The 10,099-nt window shown below is 41.5% G+C and overlaps 1 non-coding gene across 1 annotated transcript; it reads right to left on the reverse strand.

Moving 5' to 3' along the window:
- Positions 1 to 730: 730 nt before the first annotated feature.
- Positions 731 to 834, reverse strand: LOC130950269 (small nucleolar RNA R71). The gene has a single exon (XR_009073550.1). It is a non-coding gene; the product is annotated as a small nucleolar RNA R71 (small nucleolar RNA).
- Between the last annotated feature and the right edge of the window lie 9,265 nt (positions 835 to 10,099).

Consider the following 10,099-nt stretch of genomic DNA (forward strand, 5'->3'; position numbering starts at 1 on the left):
TTGCTTTCTTTCTTTAGGCCTTTGAATTCAAGCAACTAACTCACTGACCTACTAACTATTTGAATTAATTCCTCATCTGCTCTAACCATACTCTTCCATTAACCAAGAGTATTTCACTTGTTTGTTGCATGTGCTGTGTTCTTGTATGACAGGTAGGAGAGGAGAGACATCAACTCCTCCATATACCGAACCAGAGAGGACCCTTCATAAACTTAGAAGGGAAGCAAGAGGGAAGAGAGTACTGAGAGAAGAAGAATCTGAAGGAGAATTTGAGGACAATTTTGAGGAAGCTCTAGATCTCAACATGGATAGAGAAGTTCACAACCATGAGAGGGCTGATGGAAATAATGCCATTCCTGAGAGGAGGGTTCTTGGTTCATACATAAACCCAACCTCTGGGAATTGTGGTAGCAGCATTCAGAAACCACCCATTCAGGCCAACAATTTTGAACTCAAACCACAGCTAATATCACTGGTGGAGGATCATTGTTCATTTGGTGGGAGTGCTAATGAAGATCCAAACCAACATCTCACAAAATTCTTGAGAATTTGCGACACTGTGAAGTCCAATGGAATCCAGGAAGATGCCTATAAACTGCTCTTGTTCCCATTTTCACTTAGGGACAAGGCAGCTAAGTGGCTGGAATCATTCCCAAGGGGGAGCCTAACCACCTGGGATGAGGTGGAAAGCAAGTTTCTGGCACGTTTCTACCCCCCACAAAAGGTCAATAAGCTTCGATCTAAGGTTCAGACTTTTAGACAACAAGATGGTGAAACTCTCTACGAGGCATGGGAGAGGTTCAAGGAGTTGACAAGGAAATGCCCACCAGACATGTTCCATGACTGGGTGCAATTGCATATTTTCTATGATGGACTTTCTTATGAATCAAGGAAGGCTGTAGACCATTCATCAGGAGGTTCATTGAACAGGAAGAAGACTGTGGAAGAAGCCATTGAAGTGATTGAGACAGTGGCTGAGAATGAGTACTACTATGCTTCAGAGAGACACAACACTAAGGGAGTCATGGAGCTGAACCATGTTGATACAATTCTAGCCCAAAACAAGGTGTTTGCCAAGCAACTAGCAGAGCTCACCAGGAAATTAGGAACAAATCAAGTGGCTGCAATACACACACAAGATCAAGAGGAGGTAAGCACTGAAGGAGGTGATTGGGAAGAGGCCAACTATGTGGGAAATCAACAAAGGCAACCATATGATCCACATTCAAACACTTACAACCCAGGTTGGAAAAACCACCCAAACTTTGGGTGGGGAAACCAGCAAACCCAACCACAAAACCACAAACCTTACAACTCCAACCAACATAACAATTCCACATACCAAAACTCCAACCAAAGATCATACCAAGCCACACAAAACACGTACTCCCAACCACCATATCATGGCCAAAATAATCAACCTGCCCAACCTAATCCGAACCAACAATTTCAAGATCAATTAAACAGGATAGAAGGAATGCTTGCAAACATGGGTCAGGACATAAGTGAGTTGAAAAGCTTTAGGGATGATGTGAGATCTACCTTAAGGAACCATGGTGAAAAACTCAAGATGATGGAGTCTCGAGTAGGAGAGCTATCTCAACAGGCCCCCAAGTCAACTGCAGTGTTCCCTAGTGACACAGAAAAGAATCCTAAAGGGGAACAAAAGGGAGTGAGATGGGAAGAATGCAAGGCCATCACCATATTGAAGGAAGTCTCAAAAGAAGAAGAAATCAGACCATCAGAACAGGAGCCAGAAATCTTGAAGGAAGGTGTAGAAGAAGCTAAGCAGGAAAGTGAAACTGAGCAAGCCAAGGAACTGCAAAATAAAGGCATGCTGGAAACATACCAACCAAAAGCACCATTTCCTCAGAGGTTAGGAGGAGGTGAAAAAGGGAAAACATATTCAAGGTTTTTAGAGACATTTAAGTCTCTCCATATCAATATTCCGTTTCTTGAGATTCTCCAGCAGATGCCTACACATATCAAGTATTTGAAGGAATTGCTGAGCAAGAAAAGAGTTTTGAAGGGAGGACAAACTGTAATAATGAACAAAGAATGCAGTGCCCTCATCAAGAAGGACGTAGTCTTTAAGAAAACAGACCCAGGAAGTTTTCATATCTCCTGCATCATAGGGGAAACAAAAATTGACAGAGGATTCTGTGATCTAGGAGCTAGCATAAATGTGATGCCTCTGACTCTTATGAAGAGGCTACAACTGAATAAGGTGAGATCCACTGATGTAATCATACAACTGGCTGACAAAACTCAGAAGCAAGTTGAAGGGGTAGTTGAGAATGTGCTGGTGAAAGTGGGACATTATTTCTTCCCCACAGACTTTGTCATTTTGGACATGGAGGAAAGCTACCTACACCCTATCATTCTGGGAAGGCCATTTCTAGCCACTGCTAGAGCGCTCATAGATGTAGAACAAGGAGAGCTAATTTTGAGGATACATGATGAACAGCTCATTTTCCATGTTTTCAAACCTACATCTGAGCCTGAACCAGAATCTGAAAAGCCTAAGGATGATAGTAGCCATCTGTGTTTGGAGGAAAGCAATCCAGCAGCTGAAACTCTGAAACAGTCCTTGGAAGGCAAACAAGAATTGTAAGAGTTAAAGCCACAAGAATCAATAGAAACAGCTCAGAAGGATCCTCCTGGCATAAGGGTCAATGAAGAAATCCTCAAGAGAGAGGGAAGAATTGTAAAGAAATTGCCAAGAGGGTGGAGAAACAAGAAAATTCCCACTGAAGGTTTCTCTCCGGGAGATAAAGTGATATCAAGTCATTATCTGCCAATCCCACCTGGCCTCAAAACCATTCCTTCCCAGCTCCCTCAAGTGTTCACAATCAGGAAAGTTCTTTCTATGGAACATTTGGAAATCATGAAGGAATCAAATGGGGACGTTTTCATAGTGAGAGGAGAGGACATCAAGCACTACAATCCACCCTAACAAGGGACAACCGTCAAGCTAGTGACGTTAAAGAAGCGCTTCATGGGAGGCAACCCATGTTTTAGTATCCTTACTCTTTATTGTTCTGCTTTGCATCTAATAAAGCATGGTTTCTTATGCATGAACTTGAATCCTCAGGAAAACTGTTGATAAGGTGCACTAAACATTGCAGATAAAATACAATTGGTCTCTAAGTTTGGTGTGCCTGAAGGCACCCCAAATCTTATTCAAATTGTATTCAACCTTTCATTCAAAGTGCACAACCAAACATTAAGTTTGGTGTTCCTCTTTGAACACAGTTAATGAAAAGCAAGAAGTTCCTCTGGATTTAGAAATTCATGACAAGTATACCATTTGCATGTTTTAATACTTTGATTTCAATTACTTTAGGTAGTAAAATTGTTTAGGATCAAAGAGCCAAAGTGACTATGATTTATTAGAATTATGCATACTCATTAAGGGCAACCAACATGGATTTCATGTCATCAGGAGACATTACCAAACACTAAGTTTGGTGTCCAGTAATAAGTGTGCATACATACAAGAGTCACGGCTATAAGCTCGTGAAGTCAATCATTGATTTACAATTCAAAAAGAATGAAAGACATGTGCAAGTACTATTCATTATTCACATGGACCGAAAAAAATGATAGCAAAGTTGTTTGTTTGTGCAGGTACAAAAGGAAGGATAAGAATGGATGAAAAAGACAAAGGGAGAGGTACGGGTGATGAGCGGATAATTTGTACGCTTTTTGGCATTGTTTTTAGTATGTTTTTAGTATCTTTTAGTTAGTTTTTAGTATATTTTTATTAGTTTTTAATTAAAATTCACTTTTCTGGACTTTACTATGAGTTTGTGTGTTTTTCTGTGATTTCAGGTATTTTCTGACTGAAATTGAGGGTCCTGAGCAAAAATCTGATCCAGAGACTGAAAAGGACTGCAGATGCTGTTGGATTCTGACCTCCCTGCACTCAAAGTGGATTTTCTGGAGCTACAGAAACCCAATTAGCGCGCTCTCAACGGCATTGGAAAGTAGACATCCTGGGCTTTCCAGCAATATATAATAGTCCATACTTTGCCCAAGATTTGATGGCCCAAACCGGCGCTCAAAGTCACCTACAGAAATTCCAGCGTTAAACGCCGGAACTGGCATAAAATTTGGAGTTAAACGCCCAAACTGGCATGAAAGCTGGCGTTTAACTCCAGAAAAGGTCTCTACACGAAATTCCTTCATTGCTCAGCCCAAGCACACACCAAGTGGGCCCGGAAGTGGATTTTTCTGTCATTTACTCATTTCTGTAAACCTTAGGACACTAGTTTACTACTTATAGGATCTTTTGACATTGTATCCGTACCTTATGACCCCATAACATTTTGTACACGTTTCTTTCCACAGTATGAGCCTCTAAACCCCATGGTTGGGGGTGAGGAGCTCTGCTGTGTCTTGATGGATTAATGCAATTACTACTGTTTCTTATTCAATCATGCTTGCTTCCATTCTAAGATAACACTTGCTCTTAATCCGGATGAATGTGATGATCCGTGACAATCATCATCATTCTCAACTATGAACACGTGCCTGACAACCACCTCTGTTCTATTTTAGATTGAGTAGTTATCTCTTGGGTTCTTTAATCGGAATCTTCGTGGTATAGGCAGGACCTGATGGCAGCATTCAAGAGAATCCGGAAGGTCTAAACCTTGTCTGTGGTATTCTGAGTAGGATTCAATGATTGAATGACTGTGACGTGCTTCAAACCTGTAACCTACTGGGCGTTAGTGACAGACACAAAAGAGGGATTCTATTCCGGTAGGGGAGGGAACCAAACCGGTGATTGGCAGTACTGTGACAGAGTGCGTGCATTAGCTTTCACTGCGAGGATGGGAGGTAGCCATTGACAACGGTGAAACCCTACATGAGCTTGCCATGGAAGGAGACTTGCGTGTTTGATGAAGAAGACAGTAGGAAAGCAGAGATTCAGAAGATGGAGCATCTCCAAAACCCCAACCTATTCTCCATTACTGCAAAACAAGTAACCATTTCATGTTCTTTTACTTTTTACAATCAATCCTGATAATTTCTGATCTCCTGACTAAGATTTACAAGATAACCATAGCTTGCTTCAAGCCGACAATCTCCGTGGGATCGACCCTTGCTCACACAAGGTATTACTTGGACGACCCAGTGCACTTGCTGGTTAGTTGTGCGGGATTGCAAAAGTGTTATTGCAATTTCGTGCACCAAGTTTTTGGCGCCGTTGCCGGGGATTGTTCGAGTTTGGACAACTGACGGCTTATTTTGTTGCTTAGATTAGGACTGTTTTATTTTTGTTGGTTTAGAGTCTTTTAGTTGAGTCTAGTTTCATATTTTAAGTTTGGTGTCAATTGCATGCTGTTGTTTTTCTTTTGATTTTCGAATTTTTCTTGTCCCTAGTCCCGTTTTGATTCACAAAAATTTTAAGTTTGGTGTCTTTTTGTGTTTTTCTCTTTCCTCTTTTTAAAAATCAAATCTTTTTTCATAAAAATTTTTCAATCATATCTTCTTAATTGCTGTTTTCAAAATCTTTTTCTTTACTAATTAATTCAGTTCTCAAATTGCTTTGATCTTATTTTATTTTTAATTTTCGAAATTTATTTTATTTTCCTTTTGTTTTATTTTATTCTATTTTAATTTTTTTTTCGGTTATTTCAAAAAAAAAATAAAAATAAACAAAATTTATCTCTTTGCAATTATTCTCATTTCCCTTTTGTCCATTATGGACTTAAGTGGAATTAATCAGTCCAAGAGGACTCTGGGGTCTTATGCTAACCCCATTACAGCTGCATATGGGAGTAGCATCTGTATACCTCCCATCAAAGCAAGCAGCTTTGAGCTAAACCCTCAACTCATTATCATAGTGCAGCAAAATTGCCAGTATTCCGGTCTTCCACAGGAAGAGCCTACTGAGTTTCTGGCACAGTTCTTACAAATTGCTAACACAGTACATGATAAAGAGGTAGATCAGGATGTCTACAGACTATTACTGTTTCCATTTGCTGTAAAAGATCAAGCTAAAAGGTGGTTAAATAACCAACCTACAACAAGCATAAAGACATGGAAACAGTTATCAGACAAATTCCTGAATCATTTTTACCCTCCAAAAAGGATGACACAGCTAAGGCTGGACATCCAAGGCTTTAAACAAGAGGATAATGAATCCCTTTATAATGCCTGGGAGAGGTATAGAGGTATGCTAAGAAAATGTCCCTCTGAAATGTTTTCAGAGTGGGTACAGTTAGACATTTTCTACTATGGGCTTACAGAGAAAGCTCAGATGTCTTTAGACCACTCAGCTGGTGGATCTATACACATGAGGAAGACAATTGAAGAAGCTCAAGAGCTTATAGACACTGTTGCTAGAAACCAATATCTGTACTCTAGCAATGAGTTCTCTCCAGAAGAGGAAGTCATGACAGTATTCACTGATCCTAACCCTCAAGAACAGATGAATGAGCTTAATCAACAATTACTCCTGATGACAGAACAGTTAGCAGAATTTAAAGAGATGCTCCATGAAACTAAAGTTGCTAATAAGAGCATAGAACTACAGTTAAATCAAGCAAAACAGCAAATATCTAAACAGATAACAGAGGAGTGTCAAGCAGTTCAATTGAGGAGTGGGAAGACCTTGAATAACACTGCTCAAAAGAGCAAAAAGCCAAACAAGGAACAATTGACAGAGGACAACCAACCCACTGTTCAAAATCCCTCTGAGGACAGTAAGAGCCCAGAGAGGAATATTGGCGTTCAAACGCCAGAAAGGGAGGGAAAGCTGGCGTTAAACGCCCATTCCTTGCCCAGTTCTGGCGTTCAAACGCCAGAAAAGGGGGAAAAGTTGGCGTTAAACGCCCATTTTCCACCCATTCCTGGCGTCCAAACGCCAAGGGAAAATCAGACACCTGAGAGTGCTGACAGTAATCCCTCTAACAAGGCTTCTTCAACCACTTCTGTAAGGAATAAACCTGCAGCATCTAAGGTTGAAGAATATCAAGCCAAGATGCCTTATCCTCAGAAACTCCGCAAGGCAGAACAGGATAAGCAATTTGCCCGCTTTGCAGATTATTTAAGGACTCTTGAAATAAAGATTCCTTTTGCAGAGGCACTTGAGCAAATACCTTCTTATGCTAAGTTCATGAAGGAAATCTTAAGTCATAAGAAGGATTGGAGAGAAACTGAAAAAGTGTTTCTCACTGAAGAATGCAGTGCAGTCATTCTAAAAAGCTTACCAGAAAAGCTTCAAGATCCTGGAAGCTTTCTGATACCATGCACATTAGAAGGCACTGCACCAAGACAGCTTTATGTGATCTTGGAGCAAGCATCAATCTAATACCTGCATCCACTATCAGAAAGCTTGGGTTGATTGGAGAAGTCAAACCAACCAGGATATGCCTCCAACTTGCTGATGGCTCCATTAAACACCCATCAGGCATAATAGAGGACATGATTGTAAAGGTTGGGCCATTTGCCTTTCCAACTGACTTTGTGGTGCTGGAAATGGAGGAGCACAAGAGTGCAACTCTCATTCTAGGAAGACCCTTCCTAGCAACTAGACGAACTCTCATTGATGTACAAAAAGGGGAAGTAACCCTGAGAGTCAATGAGGATGAGTTCAAGTTGAATGCTGTAAAAGCTATGCAGCATCCAGACACACCAGAGGACTGTATGGACGCTGACATTATTGACTCTCTGGTAGAAGAGATCAATATGGCTGAAAGCCTAGAATCAGAGCTTGAGGACATCTTCAAAGATGCTCAAACTGATCAGGAAGAGCCAGAGGAGGCAAAGGAATTTTCGAAAATTCCTCAGGAGGAGGATAAGCCTCCTAAGCCTGAACTCAAACCACTACCATCATCCCTGAAATATGCATTTCTGGGAGAGGGCGACACTTTTCCAGTGATTATAAGCTCAGCTTTAAATCCACAGGAAGAGGAAGCACTGATTAAGTGCTAAGGACACACAAGACAGCTCTTGGGTGGTCCATAAGTGATCTCAAGGGTATTAGCCCAGCTAGATGCATGCACAAAATCCTGTTGGAGGATAATGCCAAACCAGTGGTCCAACCACAGAGGAGGCTAAATCCTGCCATGAAGGAGGTGGTGCAGAAAGAGGTCACTAAATTACTGGAGGCTGGGATTATTTATCCTATTTCTGATAGCCCCTGGGTGAGCCCTGTCCAAGTTGTTCCCAAAAAGGGAGGCATGACAGTGGTTCATAATGAAAAAAATGAACTGGTTCCTACAAGAACAGTCACAGGGTGGCGCATGTGTATTGACTACAGAAGACTCAATACAGCCACCAGAAAGGATCATTTTCCTTTACCATTCATAGACCAAATGCTAGAAAGACTAGCTGGCCATGATTACTACTGCTTTTGGATGGCTACTCAGGCTACAACCAAATTGCAGTAGATCCTCAAGACCAAGAGAAAACAGCATTCACTTGCCCTTCTGGCGTGTTTGCCTATAGGAGAATGCCTTTTGGTCTGTGCAATGCACCTGCAACCTTTCAAAGATGCATGCTCTCTATCTTCTCAGATATGGTAGAGAAATTTCTGGAAGTCTTCATGGACGACTTTCAGTATATGGAGACTCATTCAGCTCCTGTCTTAACCACCTATCACTTGTCCTGAAAAGATGCCAAGAGACTAACCTGGTTTTAAACTGGGAGAAATGTCACTTTATGGTGACTGAAGGAATTGTCCTTGGGCACAAAATTTCAAGCAGGGGAATAGAGGTGGATAAGGCAAAGGTAGAGGTAATTGAAAAATTACCACCACCTGCCAATGTTAAGGCAATCAGAAGCTTTCTGGGGCATGCAGGATTCTATAGAAGGTTTATCAAGGATTTTTCGAAAATTGCTAAACCTTTGAGTAACCTGCTAGCTGCTGACACTCCATTTGTGTTTGACACACAGTGTCTGCAGGCATTTGAGACCCTGAAGGCTAAGCTGGTCACAGCACCAGTCATCTCTGCACCAGATTGGGCATTGCCATTTGAATTAATGTGTGATGCCAGTGATCATGCCATTGGTGCAGTGTTGGGACAGAGGCATAACAAACTTCTGCATGTCATTTATTATGCTAGCCGTGTTCTAAATGATGCACAGAAGAATTACACAACCACAGAAAAAGAATTACTTGCAGTGGTCTATGCCATTGACAAGTTTAGATCCTACCTAGTGGGATCAAAGGTGATTGTGTACACTGACCATGCTGCTCTTAAATACTTACTCACAAAGCAGGATTCAAAACCCAGGCTGATAAGATGGGTGTTGCTTCTGCAAGAGTTTGATATAGAAATAAGAGACAGAAAAGGGACAGAACCAAGTGGCTGATCATCTGTCCCGGATAGAACCAGTAGCTGGGACGTCCCTCCCTTCTACTGAGATCTCTGAGACTTTCCCAGATGAGCAACTCTTTGCCATTCAGGAAGCTCCATGGTTTGCAGATATTGCAAACTATAAAGCTGTAAGGTTCATACCCAAGGAGTACAGCAGTGTGCAAAGAAAGAAATTAATTTCAGATGCCAAATACTACCTTTGGGATGAACCATATCTCTTTAAGAGATGTGCTGACGGAGTGATCCGCAGGTGTGTACCCAGAGAGGAAGCACGAAGGATCCTATGGCACTGCCATGGATCACAGTATGGAGGACATTTTGGAAGTGAGCGAACAGCCACTAAAGTTCTCCAGTGCGGCTTCTACTAGCCTACTCTCTATAAAGATTCCCGAGAGTTTGTGCGTAACTGTGACAGTTGCCAAAGAGCTGGTAACCTGCCTCACGGATATGCCATGCCTCAACAAGGAATATTAGAGATAGAATTGTTTGATGTATGGGGAATTGATTTCATGGACCATTCCCACCATCATACTCAAACACTTACATTCTGGTGGCAGTGGACTATGTATCTAAATGGGTAGAAGCAATTGCTACCCACTAATGATACCAAGACTGTGCTGAAATTCCTCCAGAAAAACATTTTCAGCAGGTTTGGCGTCCCCAGAGTGCTAATCAGTGATGGGGGCACTCATTTCTGCAATAAACAGCTATACTCTGCTATGGTTAGATATGGAATCAGCCATAAAGTGGCAACTCCGTATCAT

Source organism: Arachis stenosperma, chromosome 1 (genome assembly GCF_014773155.1).
Source record: "Arachis stenosperma cultivar V10309 chromosome 1, arast.V10309.gnm1.PFL2, whole genome shotgun sequence".
Lineage (NCBI taxonomy): Eukaryota > Viridiplantae > Streptophyta > Magnoliopsida > Fabales > Fabaceae > Arachis > Arachis stenosperma.